Here is a 27,937-nt window from a genome sequence, read left to right as displayed (position 1 = left end):
AGTGTCAGCGAAGGGGCATTGAAGTTTCAAGAAGGAACAGATTTGGCTTTGTTCAAAACAAAGTTTCCATTTATTGATTACAGCAATGCTATTCTCTACGCAGGTTCATTGATACTAATAACGAGAGGGGTGCAAGCATGAGCATTTATGGATACACATCAAAGCATAGGGGTTTTAAATCACTTCTCATAATAAAACTGGGGCCCTTCCGCTGAAAGTAAGCAGTTCACATATCTGTTATCTCCCACATACATAGTCTGGCTCTCCTCCCCTGCTGTGGCCTTGCTTGGCTCTGCTAGGCGCCTGGGAACTAGCTAGATGTTTTGCACTTCAAAGACCTTTGGCACCTTAGTTCCCCCTCCCGGCCATCCTTCACATTCTCCTGCAATACTATGGTTATTAAGGCAAGGGGTTGTAGGGTTAGTTAGCAGTAAATAAACATTTCAGGCCATAAAGCAAACTTCAAGGCATACAAGCTGACAACAAGTTCACAAGACAGATTTAGAGGATTACATTAACCAAACTAATCTTAACGAAGTTACAGAAGAACAGCAAAAAATTTTAAATGAACCAATAACAATAAGGGAACTTGGAAACGTAATGGCATCTCAAAAGAATGGTAAAGCCCCGGGTCTGGATGGACTGCCTGCGGAATTCTACAAAGCTTATGAGGAGTCTTTACTGTAACCATTTAAGTGTCTCCTTGAAAAAATTCAGGATGAAGGCCAAATACCAGCTTTTTGGCAAGAAGTTACAATATCCTTAATTCCAAAAGAAGATGCGGATTTGAAAGACATAAAAAATTATCGTCGAATCTCTCTTCTAAATGTGGATTATAAAACCTTTGCGGCAATATTGGCACAACGTCTGTTCTACAGTCTACAATACATCAAGACCAGGCTGGATTCCTTCCTAGAAGATACTTGAAAGATAATGTCAGAACAATTTGTAATATCTTGGAATATTATGAGACTCACCCAGAGAAACAATTTGCATTAATTTGCTTGGATGCTGAGAAGACCTTCGATAATGTTTGTTAGCAATTTTATGTTACAGCAACTGAAAGGTATGGAATGTGGTGAAAATTTTTTGAAAGCAGTAGAAGCAATATACTCTCTTTAGAGAGCAAGGGTGACAGTGAATGGTGAATTAACAGAAGCAATTAATATTCAAAAGGATACAAGACAAGGCTGTCCATTGTCACCACTACTTTTTATTCTGTCTTTAGAGATATTGAATATCCAGATAAGAGAAGACATGTTGTCAAGGGAGCAGTGATAAAAGGTGAACAATACAAACTCAGAACTTTTGCAGATGATCTAGTTTTTATACTAGAGCAACCAATAGACTCAATAGATTGTCTTATAAACAAGATCACTCAATTTGGTTACTGGGCAGGACTGAAGATCAATTACCACAAAACAAAATTTTTGCCAAAGAATATGATGATGGAACAAATCCAATCTCCAGCAAAAATCAGGGGTTTTGTATGAGAAAAGAATCAAATATCTATGTGTACTTATCTCAAATAAGTGCAGCAGTTTAAAAATGGACAATTATGATAAACTACTTAAAGAAATTTAAAAAGATTTGGAAAAATTGCATGATTTGAATTTATCCCTAATGGGAAGAATAGCCTCAATAAAGATGACTATCCTTCCAACGTTATTATTTTTATTTCAAACTATTCCAGTATTTTTAAATAGTGAGTTTTTTCAAGAATTGAATAAGATGGTCTCTAAGTATATTTGGCAAGACAAAAAACCTAGAATCAAACTAAAGATATTGCAAGACTAAACTGAGAGCAGGTATGGGCTTTCCAGACTGGCTATTGTATTACAAAGCTTCTGTCCTCTTGTGGGTAAGAGACTGGATGCTATTGAATGACAAGAGGCAACTGCTGTTAGAGGGGCATGATCTCACTCTGGGCTGGCATATGTATATATGGTATCAAAGACTTGAAGGACATTCCTATTTTAAGAACAATTGGTTTCGGAAATCTTTGTATCATACATGGTCATGCTTAAAAATGAGAATTTACCAAAAAAATCCAAGATGGGTATCTTCAGTGGAACTCATCTCCATTTACTCATCCAAATCTTTTAAAACCTAATCAGAGTTATAGATATGATGAACTGTTGGGAAAAGACAATCAACTGAAAACCAGAGAGGAGTTGGAAAACGTGGACATTAGAATGAATTGGTGGTTGAGAATGTAAGTGAAATCTAGGTATGTCAAAGACAAGATGATAGGCTTTAACACAGAACAATACCCATTTGATAAAATTTTCCTAGGACCTCAAGAAAAGCTGGTCTCTAAGTTATATGTATATCTACTACAGATGAAGACGCAAGATGAAGTTGTAAAAGATTGTATGGTTCAATGGGCGAAAAATTTGGGTCATAACATTACATTAGAAGAATGGGAGATAGTGTGGAGGTATTAAATTAACTAGGTCAGTAACTTTTAAAGAAAACTTGTATAAGATGTTTTATAGATGGTACTTGACTCCACAGAAATTGTGTAAGATCTATACTAATATGTCTAACAAAAGTTGGAAATGTGCTAAACAAGTTGGTTCTTTTTATCATATGTGGTGGACATGTGAGATGGTGAAGGACTACTGGAAAATGGCTCATGAATTACTACAGAAGATTATGAAGACACAGATTCAATTCAAACCAGAACTATTTTTATTGAATATATTTCCTGAGGACTATTCCAAAGAAATGAGACATTTATTAGCACATTTCAATACAGCAGCCAGGAGTCTCTTGGCGCAGAGATGGAAATCTCAGGAAATCCCCATGAGAATGGACTTGGTGGGAAAAATTCTAGAAACAGCAGAACTGGACTTTTTATCCCAGCTGTTGGCTGGGAAATCTAAGGAAGAAGCAAGAAAATATTGGTTGAAATTTTATGCCTGGCTAGATACTCAAGACTCTTAAGATTCTCTGGTGTGAACTTATATCTCCTTTTTTCCTGTATTCTGTATTATAAAATTGATCTTATTGAAAATGTCAAATTTAATAAATACTTTAACAAAAAGATTTATAATACAAAATGTCAAAATGTTGATGATGAATAGTTTAGAGATTATATGTGACAATTTATGTATTTTAAGAAAGTATTGCAGATGTAGACTTGTATTCGTAATCTTTATTTCTTATCCCTTCTTATTCCCTATTCCTTATTCTTTGAAACTAATAAAACTTTTAAAATCTAAAAAAAAGAGAATGATATGTATGGAAATATAAATAAATAATTTTTTTAAAATGATGTCTTCGTGAGAATGCCATACAAGAAGTTCCCAACCAGAGAATCAGTGACCTTTTGAGTTGCACCAAGCATCTCATCAAATGCATGTATTCCTTTCTGGCATAACCAGGAAGCCCACAGATATGTATGTAACAGGAGAGAGACTGTAATGAAGAAATAATTTAGAAAATCTATCAGGAATCTCCTTTTGTGAATACAAAAGAATTAACAGCAATGTATGTCCCTGCTTCTTCTATACTCTCATTTTCTTCTTCTGAGGTGGCTCTTGCTGAGAGGAACAAAGATGTCCATCATTGGTGTTAAATTGCATACATTTCCATGTAACATAATTTGGACGCATATAGAGACCCCACACACGGTATAGCAGTAGATCACTACTGCCCCGCAGGCAGAATATTCACACAATTTGAATGCTAGGGTATTCTTACAAAATCTCATTGAGAACAGAAGCCTGAATTACACACAACAAATGAACACTATATTTGGGGGAGAAAGAACTTTGGTCTGAAATGGTCAGACCATATTGTTCTGTAACAGTGTAAAAACAATCTATTTAAATACAATTTGTATAGTGCTACATACCCTTTGTACTATGCATGTTATTTTCACTGTTCTCTGATCTGGGTAGAGCTTGAAAATTTGAAAAGATATCATAATTTGATGGATTGGAGAGGAAAACTACTTCCAGTGCATATTTTATTTCAACCATATTTGGTATAGCGCTGAAATCAGCAGAATTTTAGTCTGAGATTTCAGGCACAATGTAACAGGAACTGAATATCTATATAGCTATATAATTGTTTAATATTGGCTAGGAATACCTGCATCTAAATTTGATATGTCTTTCAGTTCTTTTATAGCAACACTAATTTAAAAATCTTTTTTAAAAGGTTGGTGGGATATTTTTATCATTTCCCATTATTAACCACATTTTAAAAAAATAGAATCTTGGAAGTTGCCACTTGAAACATACTCTAATGTCTCCTTAAGAATTCGTAATTTTGAATCTTTTTTTAAACTAAGATCCTCTAAAGAACCATAATGTCTTCTACTAGAATCATAGAATCACAGAGTTGACCCCCCCAGGGTCATTTAGCCAACCCCTCTGCACAATGCAGGAAAATCACAAATATCATCCCCTGCCCTGCTTCTCATGATCTGCCTAAGTTCACAGAATCAGCATTGCTGTCAGATGGCCATCTAGCCTCTGTTTAAAAACCTCCAAAGAAGGAGAGCCCACCACCTCCTGATGAAGTTTGTTTCACTGAGGAACTGCTCTACCTGTCAGGAAGTTCTTCCTAAGGTTTAGCTGAATACTCTTCTGATTTAATTTCAATCTGTTGTTTCTGGTCTGACCTTCTAGGGCAACAGAAAACAACTCTGCACTATCCTCTATATTCGTGGCCCCCAACCTTTTTGGCACCAGAGACTGGTTTTGTGGAAGACAAATTTTTCATGGACCAGTGTGTGGGGGGGCAGCACTGAGGGTTTTGCCACCCCAGACTGCCCCCCTGCCCGTGCCACATCCATGCCCCCCAAGGAGGTCTTTAAATGCCGGGGGGGGGAGACTGGGGCTGTTTCTGCCTCCCTCTCCCATTTAAAGACCCCCCACTAATCAGTTGATTGGTGGAGGTCTATAAATGAGGGGTAGGCTAAGGTCACAGCAGTGCTGCCCCTTCTGTCATGCTGTGCCCTTCTGGAGCAAGTCCATGCCACCTCTTTAGTTGGGACTGGTGTGCATTGCTCTGCGGCCGGGTTGCTAGCAAGCCACGGACCGGTACTGGTCCACAGACCGGTGGTTGGGGATCCCTGCTCTATATGATAGCCCTTCAAGTACTTGAAGATGGTTATTGTATCACTTCTCAGTCTTCTCCTCTCCAGGCTAAACATACCCAGCCTTTCCTCATAGGACTTGGTCTCCAGACACCTCACCATCTTTGTTGTCCTCCTCTGGACATGATCTAGCTTGTTTATATCTTTCTTAAATTAAAAACTGAACAGAATACTCTAGGTGAGGTCTAACCAGAACAGAGTAAAGTGATGCCTTTACTATATACCATCTGGAGACTATATTTCTGTTTACAGCCCTGAATCACATTTGCCTTTTTAGCTACTACATTACACTGCTGACTCATTTTCAATGTATGGTCCACTAAGACCTGTAGATCCTTTTTGCGCCTACTACTGCCAAGACAAGTCTCCCCCATATAATTATGCATTCAGTTTTTCCTACCTAAATGCAGAAATAAGTATCGGGTGGAGTTTCTGTATGGATGCTATATTCATAGCCACATCACATTTTCTCTTTTGAGAGACAGATCAAAGGGAAATCTCTTTTGACCAGACTCAGAAACATAAGCCTTGGGTCCCCCACCAATCATGCTTAGAATGCACACAGTATTGTGTGGAAGCTCCCTTTAAGTGTGCAAGTTTTGTCCAGGTTTGGAAGAAGCCTGTGTCTCTGATCTTTTCCAGCTATATACATAGAAGAATGCACACAGTAAAACCTTCACTCAAATATGTGGACTTCTTTTTTTAATATGGACCATATTTTCAAACTCATATTCTCTTTGCATCTCTTAATTGCCAGGTACTTATTAACAAACAAAATATTCTTTAGCTAAAATTGTTTCACAACTGTGTTGTTAAGAGTGTTTGAGAAAGCATGATCTTGGTAATAAAATGCATTTACAGTGCCACTGTTGTATTACTTCAGCAATAAGACCAAATAAAATAATCACATAAATTTCTTTCTGAATTCTGATTAAACAGACCAATTCATTGATGCCCCACATGTCATTTGCTTGAGTTTCAGTTCTAGAATATACCAATTAGATTAAAATACTAATTAAAATGTCAGCATTTTTGGTAATATTAGAGTTATAATTTTTATCTGGAAATACAGATTATAACTCTAAGTCTAAAAAACAAGTTAGTAAATTGTTGCATTACATGATATTGTTGTGTTAATAGATCTTGGATTGCCAAGGTATATAGGATGCCAAAGCTAGTGTGATATAGTGGCTAGACTAAGATCTAGGAGACCCAGGTTCAAATATTGATACCTTTCAAGCAGGGAAAGTTCATTTTCTGAGGCTTCTTGGTCAGAGATCATCAGCATTTCAAGAAAAAATGAACCACAAGTGGTCTCTTCAGTGCTAGGAATTAAGCAGAATTTTGATTGAAGTGGGACTTACATCTTTGCTTAAATCCATCTTTTATTAAAACATCCCATGCTTGAGTTTATAAACTGTGTTTTAAAAAAAGTAAATTCTATACTGTGGTGACTAGAATTCTGTGACAGAAAGCCAGCAAAATCTGTAAAAAGCACAGAACAAGTGGTATGGCAAGTATAAGGGGGGATTAATAGTTAGGGGACAATACTCAATTTCAGCTCTTCGAAATCCTGGTTCAAGCCATCCCACAGATGCCTCACACCCTTCTTTATATTTTGAGACCTTGCACTGTCCATCCATCTGGCTCTTCACTTGGAAGTTTCCAAAAATGCTGTCCATTGAAGTCTATGCCTATAAGGGGTAAATATAGCCCATGTTCTCACATGCACCCTTGATGCCTCCATTGCAGTATTTGTCTACTCAGGAAATTTGAAGGAGCCAGGAATGCTCAAGAAAAAAAAATTCCTAAAGAGAAATGTTCCATATGTAATTTGGGAATTTTGCCTTTACTGTTTTATTCATTATCATTTGGTTCATTGCCATCCAAAGTTTTATTTCACTATGTTTTTTCACACTGCAGATGGTCTTAATGATTTTTTCTTACACCCGTGCAATTTAAGAAGTGTCTATGAATCCCCTTGAGCTAGGGTTTGTGCAGACACCCTATTACACAAACAGCTGGGCATGCATGTAGACAGATGGTTGACCATCTATATGGATCAAGTGTGGGTGTTGAGCTAGAGCACAATTCCCATCTGAAAACAGTGAAATGGCTCCTGGTCCTGATATTACATATCAAGTATAGAGGGGCTGTACCATCACAAATTCATCTCTCCACTGGATTAACTTTCAGAAGTCAAATAAGGCAGGAACACTTAAACGGCTACATTTTGGTCATTTAATTATGGATCTGAAGGAAATGGAAAGGTACATTGTATTGAAAGATAGCTTTTTGTATTATGGTAATCAGTACTTCCCAAAAAGAGAGAGAAAAATATATATCTTATGGTTTGAGCCTCATTTAAATTTCAAACTTAAAGAAGACATTCCACAAGAATAAGGCTTGCCAAAATTCACTGAAATGCTGATCTTTGCATTAGTTTCTCCCCAAGGTGCTGAGTGAAATAAAAAGGTTGGATGACCAGCTGATTTTAGTTTAGAATATGGAACAAATCTACTACTGAACTATTAAAAGTTTTGTTTGTCCCAGGCTTAACATACTGTTGAACAGTCTGCAGGTTAGTAGGAGAAATCACATTAACTTGGTTTGCATTACTTTGTCGTCAGTCCATTTTGACTGGTGGGAGACAAACATTTAGTCTCTGTATAAAGAACTATGTACAAGGTTGACCCACGCCGTCAATTGATTTCCACTGGAAGACTGAAGGGATTCGGTGAATTCAGACGCTTGTCATATGCAGAGCTTGGTGAGGACCAGTTTTGTTGTTGGACTTAAAAAACTAGATGATGTTGGCTAAGCTAGTTATAGCATATGTATTTCCCAGGCTTTTAGAGAGCTTTATGCAGATTTTGAACAAAATAAATAAATAAATTTCTGGCATTTATTTTCAATAGCAATAGAATATAGGTTAGTATTTTTAGGACTGTTGATAGAATACGCCTAGAGTGTTTTCAAGATTTTTCAATATCTTCCTTGTGGCACCTTCAACAGCGTTTTCTACAGTGGAGTTTTAGTCTGTTTTCCATTGCTGAAGTTGTGACTGTAGAAACACCCAAGACCTTCTATTAAGTACTCTCTGTTTTAATAACATCCCCAAGCCTGTTCCTGTATAGATATAACTTCTTTATGAGACGAAAGCCCTAAATCATGTGGTTTGTTTCTGTTTTAAAGAAGAGAACCTGATAAGTCGTAACTAACAATCGGCTAGACATCAATCTCAATGTAAATCTGTTAACATTATAGAAGTGTGCCTACTGATGAATAAATTTGTGTAGTTATTTCTAACAAACTGGATTTGCTTCTATTTTAAATATACATTTGTTATTAAAATCTAAGGTGCAAAACACTGTAAAATGAAAAATTGCATTTATAGTACAGAACACTTCTATCTATATTGACATAAACTTGCTTAAGGTTAGAAGGACTTTTTCCCAGGAGCATTAACAGAAAAGTCAAATGGCCCGCATAAAATTAGCTGTTAAAGAAGCTGTCTGATTGGTGCAATGATATACATCACCTTACAAAGAAGGAAATCTATTTGATTCACTTGAGTAATTCATAGTAAATGTGCTTATGTATGGTGTGTTTTTATTGGCAAAAAAATGCTAGTTCTAAATCTTTAAACTGAAGAGAGACCAGAGGAAAAAATAAAGTACAGGCATGGTTTACCTCTAAAAATTGATTTCAATTCCAATAAAATCTTAGTGGCTAGAAAATTGTATAAGCCAGTTTTTCAAAGCATGTCTATTTAAACACTTTTTCTTCCCTATTTTATTGAGCTAGAATTATAGCCTAAATTTTATGCTGCAGTACTTCCAAATCAATCAGTATTTTTTTTAATCAGAGAGTCAATAATATTTATGATTACTGGTTACCCGCTTCTAAAGGGAGCATATAGTTCAGTGTTTTTTATACACAGTTATTGGGTATGGAGAGCGTCCTAGTAATATGAATAAGTTGGGAATACAAGCATGTGTATGAGTGGACTTGCAATACAGATCAATGAAATTTGATAACACTTTTTAATGGACTATTTAATTAACAAAGAGCAAAATAAATCATCCAGTGCATGTTTTTAAAGTTTATAATTTAATTTATTTCTGTATCATGATCCCTTTTGTTATACAAAATCTGCCCATTAAATTGGAATCCCCTCATTGTCAGGATTCCATGGATTATGTCTGTGTTGTGGCGCTTATCATGCGAGGAGGCTGAGAACATATGGCATAAACATCAAGTGATATTGTTTGCCATTTACACTCAGTGTGTGTAATGCAGTAAGAATGGCACCCAGAGCCATGTGATCTTTCTTTCAGTTCTGCATGCAGTTGGGTGGGTTGGGTTTTGTTTGTTTGTGTAAGTTGTGGCCTTGAAAAAGGAAGCTTGTAAATAGTGTGTAGAAAGTAGGTAGAAAATGAATGAAATTCTATGAGAGTGTTTAGCACCAGAAATGTCTCCACTGTCCTTTTTCATGAGCAGAGCTGTCTGTTTCTGGCATTCTAGTATGTTAAAAAAAGGTAAGGTTCAATTATGTCAGCTGGTCTCATGGAAATGAAACTGATTTTTGGTGTCTCTGTAATGTTGCTGGTATTTTAATTAAAAACAAAAGTGCTAGATTCAAACAATAATTTTATTATTATGTTTTTGTCTTAATAAATTGTATGTTGTTATTCTGTGAGATTTTTGAAATCATTGAAGGACTTTAGTTCTTTATACAGTTCACCACATAACATATTTATTAATATTGCAAGCATATTTTACTGCTTTTTTATATACTTTGAATGTAATTGTATTACACCAGGGCGTGTATACATTGTAATGAGGATTTTAATACAAAAAAGTGACTAACATTATATATATTTGGCCATTGGGACTCTTGCTGTCCAATGATAGTGAAATTAATCCAAACATTCGCATGTACATCAAATGAACATAGAGAGAAGTTTATGCTCTTAAAACTGAATATTTTATGTATTCACATGTATATTTTTATATATTTATGCATTTGTAAATAGTGTTCCTTAAAATATAGACTGTCATACATATAAATCTGATTTTATTTCAGTGGGACAAATCTGCATATCCATATACTTTATTGCCACTATGTTAAAAAAAAGTATTAGTAAAAACAAATGTGCTTTCCCATTTAATATTGAATTAACAAGAACATAATGATCTATATGTACCTCAGGATAGAATGGAGTGTTGGTGTTTCGCTCCCTCCCCTCTCCAAACACAATCAATTTTTGTGAGAGAGAGTGAGGTACAAATAATAGCAACTTGCTGTTTTGTCTTTCTACAGCTGCCTCATGCAGCTCTTTGGAATTTTGAACAAAAGTGGTTCAGCCTTTCAATGTAACTCACACAGCAATCAATTTCATCAAGAACTGCATATGCTAGTGGTCTAGTATTGCAATACTTTTGTCCTGTAGCAGAATAGTAAGGGGCCTTTATAGGGAGCATTTTTTACCTCTCCACCCCACACTGAATGACAGAATTTAGCAGGAGAGAACTAGAGTTAAGCTCTGACCCTTAACTCTAATTTCATATATACACTTCCAGATACTATAGGCTTTTAGGTGTTCTGTATCCTTTGCAGCTGAAAATGTTTTGGAATGAAGGAAAAAGCATTATGAAGGTGTAGTGCATGATAATCACTATTAGGGGGAATAATGCTATCAAGCAAATACTTATCTATACATATCTGTAAATTATCCATAGAATGTCATCTTTCATTTTTATCCATTCTCGGGTATTAACGTCAAACACAGTTTTTTCCAGCATTCCCCGGAATCCTTTAGTTCATTTTCAGAACATTAAAAAGTAGAAGTATTATATGTATATAATTTTAAACAGAATTTGAAAGTCATGAGATTTTTAAAATTTGTAGTTAAGCTAAACTTAAAATTAAACTATACTATCTGAGAGAGAGAGAGAGAGAGAGAGAGAGAGAGAGAGAGAGTGAGTTTAGGCACTACAGAGAATAAGATCTACAACTGGGGTGACTCCAGCTATATCGCCACAGTTCATACCCAGAGGTGTCTTTGGATAACATCAAAGAGATAAATCGGGGTGGGGAGAGTCTGCCTTCTGTTTTCATTTACAGTACACAGTGCTTTAATCCTTAATTGTTGAAGTCAGGATCAGGGAGAGATGAATTACATTGTTTACACTTTCAGAAAAGCATATAGGAATAGAATGAGTGTGATAAACTAAAAGGGATGTTGAATATTTTTCTAAGTCTATGGAATAAGGCAGAGTTTAAACTGAAAACAGAGAACTAATATTCAACTAACTAGAATAGAATGTCCTCAAAGTGGAGCAGCAAAATCAGGAAAATAGCTCTGCCCCGGCACAGTTTTCGAATGGGAAAATGGTTTGAAGGGCAGTCAGGAACCCTTCTGCCACCCTCCCAGTTGCACCATTCTGAGCTTGTTTGGGCTGTCCTTAAAAAAAAAAGCCATTCCCCACAGATACGGTATGGCTGCAGAGAATATGAATTGAGACCAGGGAACTTAGGCCTAAGTCTTTAAGATAACATTTAGTTTGGACCTTGTGTGGACTTTCAGGAGAGTGGAGGAATCTGATTATGGCATATCTATGCAGCTTTGGGCATTCTCTGCTAAAATAAATGGGGGGCTTTAGCAGGCAAAGAATCAGTGCACACATCAGATATACCACCCCTTTCAGTGATTGCTTGACTGAGGCATTGTAGCCAGAAGTCATTTTTGTTAAAGTAATGTGTTGCATTTTTTATTCTTATTTGAGGCCTGATCTGGGATATGGCAAGGACAATACATTTTTTGTATTCTTTTAATTTCATATGGTGAGAGGTACTTGAATGATCATGGGGACCCCCCCCCCCTCTTTTTGATATATTGTTATCATGCACTTTGCTGTTGGTGTTCTTGATTCAGTTGCTAGTTTTACGACATTTTATGCTATTTTAACATTGTCTCTGTGTTATGTTTTATTTATATGCAGTTGATGCAAGAATTACTATTGTGTTAATTTAGTACAAAATCAGCATAAGGAAACACAGTGGCAGAAAAATAAAGATTAATGGATTTAATTTTCACAAGGAAAAGGTGAAAATAAAACAGAGGTTTTTGAGTTGGAGTAGTGTTGTATGAAATTTTGTCATATTCAGATAAATGGGTCCTTACAAGCCCAGACAGACAGAATGATTTGTAGTAAAATTTTCTGAAGAAATAAGAGACCATGAAATGCATAATCCATAATCATTTATAATTCAGATGTAGTCAATAAAAATTTATAATAATTGAAGACAATGCAATTGTCCTAGTTTGGTAGACTATAGATGCTTGTAATTGCTGAAGAATTTATTTATCTACTTTATTTATTATTTGTGTTTTTTCCCCAGTGGAGACCCAAAACAGGTTACATTGTTCTCTTGTCCTCCATTTTATGCTTACAACATCCCTATGTGGTAGGTTAGTTGAGACTGTGTAACTGGTCACCCAGCAAGCTTCCATGGCAGAGTGGAGATTTGAACATGGATTTTGCAGATCCTAGTCCATCAATTTAACCACAAGATTCCCAAAACCTAGTTAATTGCTTAATTTAGAATAATATCAGATCATTTGATGAATTTTAATTTCAGTTCTGTTCTGGAGTCTGCATCTGAAGGTTTTTGTTTGTTTGTTTTTAAATTTCCAAATGGCAACTTTTAGTTCAACAATATGTTTTCTCATGAGTTTCTAAATATTGCCTTTTTAAGTGTTACATTTGGGTTCTTTTATTCTTTTTTGAAGGGACTAATATGTTTGCCATATGTAAAGAGTAGAAGGGCAGGGTTGCTGCATGATGGCATATATTACTTTGCAAGCTGAGCAAGGGAATGAGTCCAAAATGGAGTGGCAGATGTCATAGTACTGCTTGAGTGGATATGGAGACAGAGGTGATATCTGGGTTGGTTGTAGAAACCAAAGCTTGAAGGCTCACAGTACTGTTATGATTTCCTAGCAGTGGCCACTGAGGACATTTGTTTTTAAGGCTACTGGTGCTGCTTCAGTTATTTTAGAGGGCTTTAACACTAATTGTTTTAAAAATCAGTTTTTCCTGCAGACTTGCAGCTTTACTTGGGTTTGTAGAAAGATTTCTCTTGTCTGTCCATGCCCCAGTCTCTGGATGGGCCGTGTTGAGAGTTAGATATTTTGATAATTAACTTTAATCTCCAGTCCAAGCATAAGCCAAGTGAAATACACTGCTGGTACACTGGAAACTATATCAGAGCCATACACTTGCAAGGGAACAAACTTTGCAAAGAGAAGGAAAAAATGAAATGCTGCCAATTTTTAAAGTGGTGTGTTGAATAGATAGCATGCTGTTAAAATCATTGGTATGCCCATGGTAGTTATTAAGATGGCTATCTGCATTAGCTTGTTATTTATATACAAGTGGTTTGTGCAATGTTAATCTCCTAATCCTGATAATGGAACCTGTTTCCCATCTACCTCTTAGAGCCTGACATTCTCCTCTGCATAAATAAAAGCATAATAAAGGTTTAAGCCATTTCTTGTATGGGAGGCTGATTCCCTTAAAATTCTTGGAAAATCCTTAACGTTCCTGTTAACAATGACACAAAACAATAGGTTTAAGTAATCAGTTAACTCCTTACTTTTTTAAATTTAGAGGCCTTCTATTTCTGTTTGCATTCACAATTTTTAACATAGTAATTTCACATTATGAGAAAGTTGTTTTGTCTGGAGTGTTATTGTGTTGTGTAATGTAACTGTATTGTGTTGTGTAACTACACCTATGTGTATGTTTTGAAACATACAGTCCAATGTTGCAATAGCTAATTTCTTCTTTTCTGTTCCATCAGCCATAACGTGTTTAAGGGACCAGAGGATCTTTTGCTGTACTTGCTATCCCTATTATCTGCTGTGTAATTTTGCAAAATGGTACTGCAAAACATCTAATTTTCTATTTTATAATCTGTAGTGTTTAGTACCTCAAGTTTCCAAGTCTGTGTTAGGCAGCAAACATCCTCAGGGAAGGGATATTTTAGGGTAATTTACTATGAATAAGTGTGAGGCCCAAAACTGCTTAGAGCTATGTGATGGCTCTGTACCACAAATGACCTGGCAAAAAAAAGAGTGGAAGCACTATACTGCCACTGATATGTAGTTGTCTCATCATCCATCCTTGAAAATTTTAAAAGATCGCATGAAGTTGAACAGAAAGAGAAGTAAAAGGAGTAGGACAGGACCTGAGTTAGAGATGTGAAGATCTGGAAAATTTCAGGGAAGAGCCTATTGGACACATGAATTTGTCTTATATTAGCCCAATGCAAACATCCCATCCATGTGGGCATTCAATATGCAGAGAGGGAGATCAGATATAAGCCCCTGACCCCACTTCACCGCTTCTCTATGCTATTGCCAAGTGGTCTACATGGGGAAATATGCAGAGGAATCCCCTGAGTGTATGCCCCCCTCCCTGTGATCATAATTGCTCTTTTGGGAATGTTGCTGATCATAGGAATAGGGTGTGTGCATGGGTACTTGCCCCCCTTTTTATCCTTGTGCAGACCACTTGGCCATCATATGGATATGGGGCACGGCCAGTGCTCTTATGCCTGCTCTTCATCCTAGGCTTGCCGGTCCCCCACTCTGTGCAGGGGATCCCCTGGTTTTGCAGGCTCCTTCCTGCCGCTCATGACCAAACATGTTAATTTATATGCTGACCATGTGGCACTTAGTTCCCCTAATTTTATTTTCACTTTCTCTCCAAAGATGGCAAGCTAAAAATCAGAGTGTATAAAACCTTATAAGGAAGGGTTTTTTTATTTATCTAAAAAAGGAAGCCAGTATCTATTACTAGAGTTGCCAGGTCCAACTCAGGAACTATCTGGGGACTTTGGAGGTGGAGCCAGGAGACTTTAGGAGAGGCATCAGGAGCAATGTTGTGACAAGCATGATTGAACTGTGATGGAGTTCTTGCCATCACATTCCTTTTAAATGCCTTCCTTCTATTGGAAATAATTGAGGATGAGGGCACTTTCTTTTGGAGCTCATAAAATTGGACCCCCTGGTCCAATCTTTTTAAAACTTGGGGGATGGGTTTGAAGAGAGGCGCCAGATGCTATGCTGAAAATTTGGTGCCTCTAAAAAAATCCAGAAAACACCCCACCAAAGAACCCCAGATACTCATGGATTGACTCTCCATTATACCCTATGAGAAAATGGTCTGCATAGGGTATAACAGAATGCCCAGTGGACATTCCCCCTCCCTCCCATTTTCTGATAAAGTGTAGGAGGGCCTTCAAACCTGGGAATCCCCTGTCCCCAACTGAACAGGGGATTTGCTGTTTCCTAAATTCATGTTTTATAATTCAAAACCAGTGCAGTTGTTATGAGAAGTCCCAGAAGTGAATCAAAACTGTAAAAAATTATTCTAATTAGGTGTGAACAGTTTATGGATTAACATTTTATTCATTTTACTCATTTTTTGTGCTTTACCATATGCTTGAAAACTGTTCTGAAATGGTCAACCAAAAGGTTCTATGTCCATCTTCCATGTGTATCTTTGGTTTTAAAGTGATTTTATCAATAATTATATCTGTATTAGTGCTAAAAACTAATGACAAGAATACTTGTTATACAGTTAAAACAAAACAATGGATGCAACCCACAATGCAGGTGGAAATGCGCTTTTACTTTCTTAAAGTATGCAGGCCAGCAGGTGTCTATGTGGTACAGCTGAATGCAGTGCTTCCTAAATTGTAATTTGATATTTTTGATTTTTTTAAAAAATCACTTAGTTTTCTATTTGTTTTGGCTTTGAGTCAGTAATCAACAAGTTACTTAAGGGTTCCAATGGAATAGTTTCTACTTAGCATTTTCATCACCTTCCAGATGAGATCACTTTACTAATCCAGAAATCTAGAACATGTACTATAAACAAATATAGTATGTTAGTGTTAGTACTTAGTACGTTAGTAGTAACAGAGATGCCTTAACTAAGATTGACTAATATGTTGAGATTGTGTAGTATGTATTAATGATGTACATCTGTGATTCTCCAAAACATATTTCATTTTTCAGTAAATCTATTTTTAATTTGATACCTTTTTTATATCTGTGATGATAACTAGTGGCATAAAATAACATCCATGTTGGAGGAGGGGGAAGTGAAAATGGTTTATAAATATTTTTGAAGCCCTAAAAACAGAACAACAAAATTATATATAGAAAATATATATTCCCTGAGAACAGGTTTTATTTATTTTAAATAATGTACTTCTCCTATTACACACAATCAAGCCTCTGGAATTTTTTCTCCATATCTCAGTTGTTTTCTTTGTAGTCCAAACTGAATGCAATATGAGATTTTTCATTCCAATGTTGTAGAAAGAATTTTGTACAATTACTGGGGGGGAGGTGAATAGGATTTTCCTTCACCCAAATTTCTTATTCATTTACAAGTTGAAAATTGTTGTGTGGTGCATTTTCCTTTTACAGGACTTATATGCTATTTAGATAGGTGTTGCATTCAAAGATTCTGATCCATGTAGTATTTCCGATACATGTGCAAATACCTCAGTATTTCCTCAACATTTCAAATTCCTCCGTCTCTATAAGAACCCCTGTTGATTTCCACTTCTCTCCCTGTTGCTTCTAATCTTCCTTCTTGCCCACCCCCTTGTTTACCCACCTGCCTGGTCTTCCGTCTCCCCAGTTCCTTGCTTGCACCCCCACCCACTCTTTTCTTTCCTCTCTGTTGCCCACTCTCTTTATTCATTTTACAGCCCCCATGATGTTTCCTTTGTTTCTTATTTTTGCTCCACCATTCTTCAGATGCCATTTGAGGTTGCTTTAGAAATCCCAATTACCATCCCAAACCCTTTTTCTTTTCCTGACTTCTGCACATGCATAGACATCACTGTTAGTTAGCTCCAAAAACATTATGTCCTAGAGGTCCAGCCCATTCAGGCATTTTACACAACAGATCAGTTGCATCAGTCTCACTATCTCTGGCTAAGGTGCGACCCTGGGCTCAGGAGCAATCAGACACATCTCATCATCTTCTCAGCTTCCATGGAATGCATAGACTGAGAAATGTCTTTTTATTTGGGTTTTATCTTCGCCCCCAACCTTTTGTCTTTGTCCATAATGTATTTGGTAGTGTCAGTAATCTGCCAGTGTTTCCTGTTAACATCTTAGTTCTAAATTGTGATTCTCCTGCCTATAGGTCAGAAGCTACTTGCCTTTCTGACTTCACCTGACTAATTTAATCACCCTATCCATCCTCATTTCTTCTCCCCTCACCTTTTCTGCACTGACCTATTAGCACCCATTCGTCATACGTAGACCCATCACCCATGTTTCCTGAGACCCTTTGTTTGTCTCAGCAAAACCATCTTTTCTCCCTTACATACATTGTTTTGCAACTTCATAATCCAAACTTACATTGTTCCAAGGGACATCCTGACCACCTATGCCCTGAGATTACATTTTTGCCTACTTAAGGACACACTTTGGACTTGCTCAGTGTGTGTGTCTTGGTGCCTTCAGACTTGCACCCTTAGATTCTTGGGTACTTTTCTTGGTAGGACGCTGCTCATTCTACTGCTCTTCTTTGCAGACTTCAACTCTCCAGAACAGGTAGCTATAATCTTCCTCCCACCAACTTCACCCCTATCCACTTCGCTAACTACTGTTTTATGGTGTTCTCTCTCTCTCTCTCTCTCTCTGTCTCTCTCTCTCTCTCTGAACATACATCAGACAATAATTCATCCTGTATAAAAATTAACAGAAACATATATTCAAATTTGTTTGCTTAATATTTATTTTTACTTATATTCTGTTCTACCAACTTTTTAAAGTGTTGTTCTGAGATAATATTTTCCCTATAATGTACCAGCTTCCAGGAGGATAATGAAAAATAGCCCAAGAAAATAAATGACGTATTAGAATGTGATTGCCTTTTTCTCACTGCTTTTATCCAACAATGCAAATACCTGTATCTCTAGCCATTTGATGTTACCTAGGCTAAGTTCTACTTTTAATACTTTTTTCAAGTTAATGTGGGTTAGTTGTGAACATGTAATTGACAAAACAGGTTTTCAGCAAATCATTGTGAACAGATTTATTTATTTATTTGGTTCACTTATATTCCGCCCTATCCTAGATGGTCTCAGGGCGGATCACATACAGATAAAATCAAATAGATACAGTACAATAAAACTACTAAGTCAATAAAATCAATAAATACAGTTAAAACAATGACATAGCCTAATACAGTATGACATAGGCGGCGGGCTCATAATATGGGTTAGGATAGAGTTAGTGACCCAAATACCAAAGTTCCAACCACTGTGGGGGAGGATAGCCAATGGTATAGGCAATAGGGCAGGGGGTGTCCACCCGCCTCAGCCGAACGCCTGGTGGAACAGCTCCACCTTACAGGCTCTCCGGAAAGGTAACAAATCTGGTAGGGCCCATATCTCCACCAGGAGCTGATTCCACCGGGATGGGCCCTGGCCCTGGTTGAGGCAAGACAGACGTCCCTTGGGCCAGGGATAACAAGATGTTGATTGGCAGATCATAGCTGCCTTTGGGGCTCAAATGGGGAGAAGTGGTCCCTCAGGTATGTTGGTCCCAGGCCACGTAAGACTTTGAATGTCAGTACTAGAACCCTGAAGTGGATCCGGTACTCAACTGGCAAACAGTGCAATGTGCGCAGCATTGGTCGACTGCTAGCCCATACAGGCAATCCAGTCAGAAGACGTGCTGCCACGCCTTGCACTCGTTGGAGTTTCCGGATCAGTCTCAGGGGGTAAGCCTGTGTAGAGCGACTTACATAGTCCAACCTGGAAGTGACCATTGCATGGATCACTGTAGCTAGGTCCTGGGGTGTCAGATAGAGCACCAGCTGTTTGACCTGCCGAAGATGATGAAAGGCGGATCATGCAACTGCAGTGACCTGGGCCTCCATGGAAAGGGAGGCATCCAGTATCACCCCCAGACTCCTCATCTGCTGAAATGGCACCAAAGGGGCATCATCTAGGGTGGGAAGTCGGATGCCCGATCCTAATCCCCTCCGACCCAGGTACAGGACCTCCATCTTAGTTGGATTGAGCTTAAGCCGGCTTAACTTCAGCCATCCAGCCATGGCTTCTGAGGTCCCAGCAGGTGGTCTGAGGCGGTGTCTGGCTAGCCATCCATCAACAGATAGAGCTGGGCGTCATCTGCATATTGGTGACAACCCAGCCCTAAACCTCGGACAATCTGGGCAAGGGGGCGCATATAGATGTTAAACATAATTGGTGAGAGAATAGCAGAAAGGTCTGCTCACCAATTGCCACCCTTTGTCCCCTACCGCAGAGAAAGGACAGCCACTGCAAGGCTACCCCTTGAACTCCAATGTCAGCAAGGCGGTGGGTCATTAGATCATAATCAACTGTGTCAAACGCTGCTGAGAGATCTAACTGCAACAGCAGCGCTGATCCGCATTGATCTTAGGTCATCTGTGAGGGCAACCAGGGCAATCTCCGCCCCATGACCAGGACGGAAGCAGAACTGGAAGGGATCAAGGGTTGAGGTATCCTCCAGGTAAGCTTGAAACTGCTCTGCCACCGCTTTCTCAATTACCTTACCCAGGAATGGTAAATTTGAGACTGGGCGGTAATTGGCCAGGACCATCAGGTCCAAAGCCGGCTTTTTCAAAAGTGGACGGACCACTGCCTCTTTAAGTTTAGCCGGAAAAGTCCCTGTTTCCAAGGATAGATTAATAATATCGGCTAAAGGGCCCTGGGTCTGTTCGTGCAACTCATCAGGATAGTTTATTCCATGATCCTTTGATTTGGTGCCTGTCTTAAGGTCCCTGGTTTCCCTGCCCACCAGTGTATGTTCCCCAGTGTGGAACAAGAACTTTCTTACCACCTTACACATTCTTGATGGTGCCTCTGTCTGTCAGTTCCGACAAACTCCTTTTAAGGCATACTGACCAGAAATGACTGGGGAACATCATCAGATCCTGAGGAATCTCCTGGACAAACCTAATACCATCTGGGGAAAGCCTGCATTGAGACTGGCATCAGTTGAGAAACTGGAGAATCTCTGTAAAATTATGGAGGAGGGGTATAAATTTTTATTCCAGCATCCACAAGCGACTGAGGTCATCCCAATCCAGACAAAGTGCAGGCTCACATCCACCGCTGCTGGAAAGGGAGAAATGTTAACTGGACCTGTTGGGTTGAAAAGTGTACTCTCAAGAGCACTAAGCCTTAGAGTGGCTAATTTCACAGCTGCTGTGGGCCACTATAGATTGTTTTTATGGAACAGAATGGCCTAATACATTGATTTCCTCCCAAAGGATAAGAAAGTTGTATCGGAAGTTTTGTATGTTGAAGGCTAAAGTTGGAGAAACAACAGATCAACACATCCAGATGTGTAACTGACTCCTATAGTAGTGCTGTGGGTTCTGGCATAGTATTAAGAAGACACTCATAGTAAAGCTCTTCAATAGTCCCCATGGCTACAAGGGCCAGAACAGAGGATCTGTTTGAAGGGGAGATGGTCTCTTTTAGTGCACAAACAGATTCTGTCCTAGGTCAAATCCATAAAAGCAAACTCACAGCAAATTGCTGGGTATCACACCCTCAACAAGGCCCTCTTTTAAATATATTTCCCAAGGCACTTATACCACTATTGGGAAGGTTGGTCTTACATGTACCAGTCTGTCCATCACCAACATCACCCTTGAAGAAAGCATAATAAACAGAGGGGGAAATAGTTTTTGTGTGACCATGTGACCAACCTGCTATGGGATATTGCCTGCCCAGATTGGGGCAAGCACCTTACCTTTTGAATAGGTTATCCAGTTACATTGATAATTGGGTCACAATAATCCAGGATAAATGGGTACTATCCAATAAAAATTGGTTAGTTTTTGGAGTTCAGTTCATTTCCTGGTTACCAGTTGCTTCCTAATTCTCATACAGTATCACCTTCTTTGTTGTCTGGTCCAATTTATCAACATTTGTGAGACATTAATCTATTGGCATGGACTCAAGGAATGAAGCGGCTGTGAGAAAAGTAATGCTGCAGTCAATCTTTTGCTGTTCAGCTAACACCCACCTCTTTGGTAAGTGAATTTGCCATTCTTCTATGTGGGACTGCACAGAAGCCATGACAATGAAAAGAGGGTTACTTTTAACTGTAACTTTTCATTGTGTGGCTCTCTGTGCACACACACACATCACTCTTTCCTTTCCTGTTGTGGGTTGCTTGGCCTGAGAACCAAGAAAAGAGAACTGAGGCAGAAGCACTTTCCCCACTTCCATCATATGCCTGTTTGGGTGGGGAAACTCTGGTGCAAGACAGAGGGGAGGGGCAGCACTTCTGATATACTGAATCTTCTAGAAAGCTTTGAAAGGCTAACCAGCACAGTCCCATGTGTGCCTGCACAGAAGACCACTTAATGAACAACTGTAGTAAGCCAAATATGCTTCTATTGTAGAAGCTGTTTCTGAAAGGGTGCTCCTTGTAGACATAAAGGTGATGCGTTCAGAGTTTTTCTGAAGCGCTTTCTACTCCAGGAAGGTGGAAGAAACGCAGGGATGCTCTTTGGGAAGCGATACTTTGTCAAAGAGGCAAATGGGTTCAAAGAAGCCCATGCTGGGCATCACTGGAATAGAGAATGCTTTAGTAATACTTCTGGATGACACTTAACTTCAGATTGATAGGGGGATATGGTTGTCCATCTTTTGACTCATTCTAGGTGATCACCAGTTAAACAACTAGTACACTGCCCATAAAGTTTGGTATACCTATTCTTGTATTCTAAACATGCCCTCATTTTGAGAGGTCCATTGCCTTTTTTATCCATTGTAATGGCTGTCCTCCAGACCAGAGGAAGCACAGAAAGCTCCTTCTCGTGTTTTTTCATAAATTAGGTAAAGCCGTATTGTTTCAATAAGCCTTCCCGGGGGTGGGGTGAGGTGGAATGTATTTTTTTTTTTTGCTGTTTAATGTCTTCTCTTTTTATGATCAGGTTGGAAGCTGCTTTGAATGTTAGATGGAAGTGGGCTAGACTTTTTAAATAAATAAATCATTTAAGCTTCACAGGAGAAAAAGCCATTAGTCTTCTTCTCTCTGGCTGTTAATTCCTGCCTCAACTCTTAGTGGCATGGGCAGAGTAGTTAAAATGGGGGTGATTGTTAATTTAGAAGAAAGGTCAGGAGCCTCATAGAGAAGTGCTGCGGGGAGAGAAAGAGTTGAATCTGACTGTACCCTGGAAAATCTAGACCTGGCATTACAAGCCGTGGCTTCTTGGCTCAGACTGAGTCGGCTGAAATTGAATCCGACGAAGACGGAGGTTCTCTACCTGGGTCGGGGCGGTCAGGGGAGAGAGATCCAGCTGCCGGCCCTTGACGGGTCACCACTGATACCGGTCCCTAAGGTCAAGAGCTTAGGCGTGCTTCTTGAGTCCTCCCTTACAATGGAGGCTCAGGTGGCAGCCACTGTTAGATCTGCCTTCTTTCACCTTCGGCAAGCGTGGCAGCTGGCCCCTTACCTGGAGCGCAACGACTTAGTGATGGTAATCCATGCTATGGTCACCTCAAGAATAGATCACTGTAATGCTCTCTACATGGGGCTACCCTTGACGCTAACCCGGAGACTGCAATTAGTGCAGAACGCTGCGGCACAGCTGTTAACGGGGCTACCGCAACGGGAGCACATTCAGCCAGTGCTGAGAGAGCTGCACTGGTTGCCTGTTGTGTTCCGAGTTCGCTTCAAGGTGTTGGTATTAACCTTTAAAGCCCTCTATGGTCAGGGACCTGCCTATCTACGGGACCGCCTTTCCCCATATATCCCCCAGAGAGCACTGCGATCAGGGACAAAAAATCTGTTGTCTGCCCCTGGCCCAAAAGAAGCCAGGCTATGTACAACAAGATCCAGGGCTTTTTCGGTGGCAGCACCAGAACTTTGGAACACCCTCCCAGAAGCTATAAGGGCCCTGCGGGATTTGTCTGCGTTCCGCAGGGCCTGTAAGATCAAATTGTTTAAACAGGCTTTTGCGGTTTGATCGAAAAAGGGCTGCCACCGGACATCCTACAGAATGCTGGCGATCATAGTCGAGAAGTCACTCCACCTATACTGGACTGAAATAGCGCTATAGAATGGTTTTAAAGTTGATATATGTAAATTATGGTTTTATATGTTTTATTGGATTGATTGTTTTTATAATGTTGTGAGCCGCCCTGAGTCTGCTCGCGGAGAGGGCGGGATATAAATGCGAAGTAATAAATAAATAAAATAAATAAATTGAAGAGTACAAAACCGAGGCTGCTTATGGGATGTCTCGGTGACATTCTGTTTCCTCAGTGATATTGAATAATGCTGCATAAAACAAATCCAAATGTTACGCCAGTGGGCCATTAACCTCTTGCCTTCTGTTCTGCTCCGATTAGCTAAAAATTGGTCCTGAGATGGAGCTTTGGTTTCTAAAATGTTGACCCTAGGGGAAAGAGCAGCCCTCTCAGATTAACTGGCTTATTTATTTATGATGCAGAAAGCATTCAGGACTTACTATGACAACATTTCAGAAAGGATGAATGACTTTACTGTATCTTTCAGGTGCCCCCATCCATGTGTCTAACAGATAGTTGGGTGCTTTCCAAATCTACTGCAGCTGTTGTACTGTTTTGAGATTTGTCTGTTATTGTATTGTCTTTTATGTGATTAAATCAAATGGTCAAAAACATTATTTGATTGCATCTCTAAAATAAGAAGGATTTGCTAATCCAAATATACCTTTCATGTTAAAATGTATCAGTACATGTTACTGAACTATACTGCATAAAGAACAGTTGGTATGATTAGCAGACAACGGATGTAGAGTATAAAACAGTAGTTGCAATTGTTACAATAGCTGCATAACAACGTATCATAGCAGATGCCAGCCATACAATCTACTTTTCACAATATATAATTAGGCATGAGTGTGCCTAATTCCCTAGTAAGTATGTTGATGTGTTTTGGGATGTGTTTCCAGTCACAGTACATATGCCAGAACAGTAGAGTTTAGTGCTTAATGGAATAGATCCTGAAAAACTGAGCACTCTCAAATGTGAGATGAAGAGAGAAGGTCTGAGTTTTTGCAGGAATCAACTGCTGTGTATGAAACTGTACATTTTGCATGTTTGGGTTTTTTTGTATCTGCCTTTGCAAGAAATTGAAACAATTCTCTTAAAATTTAAGAAATGCTAAGCATGGAAAGAGCAGAAAGGAAGTGAAGGAAAAGCATTTCAACATATGTGATTTTGACCATGTTCCACTAACAGAGTTGTGTAGCTTCATAAGGGATTCTTTGTGAACAATCAAGTTAGAATTTTCATTTTCCTGAAACCAAATGAATGCTCCCACCCCTTTGCAGATAGTTAATATGCTGGTTGTGAAAAATTCATTTTTCCTCAATTATATAGATTTCTAATGTGACAGTATTAAAATGAAACATTTTGAATATACTTCAAAAATGTTTTGCAGATTTCACAAGTTTAAATTTTGGGGATACTACCACCTTTTTAAAAAATAAATAAATAATGGGCACCATTCTTTCCACTACATTCTTTATCTCCATTCCTCTCTCCCACCATTTTTAGAAGCAAAATTCTTGTTATGCAACAGCATGAAAAAGAATAATGAGGCTACTATAGATCCTAGTGGCTGCACACAGTATTGTTGATGTGGAGCCTTTCAAGATAAAGGCAGTATCTCTGGATAAATGTTTGACAATCTTATTTTAATAGGTTAGATTCTTAACTGAAAATATTGTGTGATAGCAGACAACATTCAGTTAAAGGAAAATCTTAATTAAAAATTAATTTATTTTTAACAATCCATGTATGAATTTTTGGCTGAGGAGCCCTGTTATTTATTTCAGCTGAGGAGCCCTGTTATTTATGCCAGTAATAGTGAAAACAAGGAACAAGCATTTGATTTATGCTTATTATTTATGGTGCAGATCAACGAAGATAGCTAGTAGTGTAAAATCCAACAGATAATGCTGCAGAAGAGCAGCTGCAGTCATTCCTAGGTAATTCCTCTGTCTCTAACTAGCTTAATCTAAACAATAGGATGCATTGCTTGTAGACTTAAACTTGCAAGTGCCACATTATAAATTATGTAACTTCCTTGGAATGACAAAAAAATGGTCATTTATATGTTCCAACAGTTACTCAGCTGACATGCTATCGCTGTCTATTTTTCCTACAAAATATGTCCTTTTCATAGTTTAACTGAAAGAAATGTGTAAATGTTCTATTTTGATTTATATAGCTTGCCTAATGTGGAAACATGAAGTTAACTGTGAAAACTGTGAAATAAATGGATAAAGAGTGAAAGTATGTCACCATGGATCTAAATATATTCCCTAAATGGGCATTTGGGATATTTAAATTATTTTTTTGTCGCAGGGTGTATTACTTTACATTACATTGAACCTCTTTCACTACATTGTCACCCACTCACAAAATTTTGAGAGATACTTTGGGAGCAGCCCACAATTGGTGTTGCCAACTTCACCACTGCTAACCCCTAACTCCAGATCATTTATGGACTGAATTACATAGCACTAATCCCTGTGGAACTCCACTGTTTACTTGCGAAGTTTATTCAGGAAACTTTGGTTAAGAACATTGTCAAAAGCTTTTCAGAAATCCTAATATAAAATATACATTAGATTATCCTTGTCTAGGATTGGTGAGGCAGGACTTTCCTTTACCGAAGCTATGCTATGCTATGCTGATTCTGTGTGCTCAATAATTCTTTATTAACTATTTCTATCAATTTAATAGGCTAAAAACCTGTAATTTCCTAGACCTCCCATGGATCCTGTATAAAATTCAGTGTTATGTTTATAGATTCTAGTCTGCTAGAAGGGAGATTGATTTTAGTGGCATTTTTATTTTTTTTAGGAGACCAACAGTGTCAGATTTGAGTTCACGTATGTCATCTGGACCTAATAACATTAGCTTTAAATTTATCCATCAGCTCCAGAACTTCATCCTTCATTGAATCTCTTTGACACAGTCCTTCTAATATCCTTCCTGAAAATGAAAACTCCAGCACAAATAACCAAACCACATTTTTCACAGTGAATATCATTCAGGTTTTTTGCAAGAAGTCATTCAGTTTCTTTGCAATTCCCCCACCTTCTTTAAGAAATCCTATTACCTGTTTATCATCCACAGACATACCAGCTCCATACATGGTTTCCAGCTCTTGAAATATCTTTTAAAAAATGTTTGGCTTAATCTTTTAAACATTATTTAAAAAAAAAGAATTTATAAGCCCCTGTGTAAAAGAGTGTGGTCTAACTCTTTGGTAAGTGGTTTCTGACAGCACCATTGTGTGCAGCATTTTAAAAAATGCTAGTGATTATCAGATGCTGTGGAAATACATAGTGCTATAATGTACAGGAATGCAGTTTCGCAATCCTTTCCAAAGTAATTCAGTACATATACAGAATGTCACAGAAGTGAGTACACCCCCTCACATTTTGTAAATATTTAAGTATATCTTTTCATGTGACAGCACTGAAGAAATGACACTTGGCTACAATGTAAAATAGTAAGTCTACAGCTTGTATAACAGTGCTGTCCCCTCAGAATTATGCAACACACAGCCATTAATGTCTAAACTGCTGGCAACAAAAGTGAGTACACCCCTAAGTGATAATGTCCAAATGGGCCCAAAGTGTCAATATTTTGTGTGGCCACCATTATTTTCCAGCACTGCCTTATCTCTCTTGGGCATAGAGTTCACCAGAGCTTCACAGGTTGCCACTGGAGTCCTCTTCCACTCCTCCATGATTACATTATGTAGCTGGTGAATGTTATAGACCTTGCACACCTCCACCTGTTTCAGGATGCCTCACAGATGCTCAATAGGGTTTAGGTCTGGAGACATGCTTGGCCAGTCCATCACCATTACCCTCAGCTTCTTTAGCAAGGCAGTGGTCGTTTTGGGGTGTGTTTGGGGTTGTTATCATGTTGGAATACAGCCCTGTGGCCCAGTCTCTGAAGGGAGGGGATCATGCTCTGCTTCAGTATGTCACAATACATGTTGGCATTCATGGTTCCCTCAATGAACTGTAGCTCCCCAGTGCTAGCAGCACTCATGCAGCCCCAGACCATGACATTCCCACCACCTTGCTTGACTGTAGGCAAGACACACTTGTCTTTGTACTCCTCACCTGGTTGTCGCCACACACGCTTGACACCATCTGAACCAAATGAGTTTATCTTAGTCTCATCAGACCACAGGACATGGTTCCAGAAATCCATGTCCTTATGACGCTGAGCATGGGCACTCAACTTCTTTGACCATGAGGCCTGTTCTGAGTGGAACCTGTCCTGTTAAACCGCTGTATGGTCTTGGCTCAGTTTCAGGGTCTTGGCAATCTTCTTATAGCCTAGGCCATCTTTGTGTAGAGCAACAATTCATTTTTTCAGATCCTCAGAGAGTTCATTGCCATGAGGTGCCATGTGGAACTTCCAGTGACCAGTATGAAGGAGTGAGAGCGATAACCTGTTCCCCCTTCACACCTGATACCTTGTACGACTAACGAGTCACATGACACCAGGGAGGGAAAATGGCTACTTGGGCCCCAGTTGGACATTATCACTTAGGGGTGTACTCACTTTTGTTGCCAGCAGTTTAGACATTAATGGCTGTGTGTTGCGTAATTTTGAGGGGACAGCACATTTACACTGTTATACAAGCTGTAGACTCGCTATTTTGCATTGTAGCCAAGTGTCATTTC

At 38.7% G+C, this 27,937-nt stretch overlaps 1 protein-coding gene across 1 annotated transcript in view; it reads left to right on the top strand.

Moving 5' to 3' along the window:
- Positions 1–27,937, top strand: part of RBM20 (RNA binding motif protein 20) — a 206,493-nt gene that overhangs the window by 120,726 nt on the left and 57,830 nt on the right. The window lies entirely within an intron of this gene.

Source organism: Heteronotia binoei, chromosome 6, assembly GCF_032191835.1.
Source record: "Heteronotia binoei isolate CCM8104 ecotype False Entrance Well chromosome 6, APGP_CSIRO_Hbin_v1, whole genome shotgun sequence".
NCBI lineage: Eukaryota > Metazoa > Chordata > Lepidosauria > Squamata > Gekkonidae > Heteronotia > Heteronotia binoei.
The sequence above is the reverse complement of the archived record's forward strand: the minus strand, read 5'-3'. Positions and strand labels throughout refer to the sequence as shown.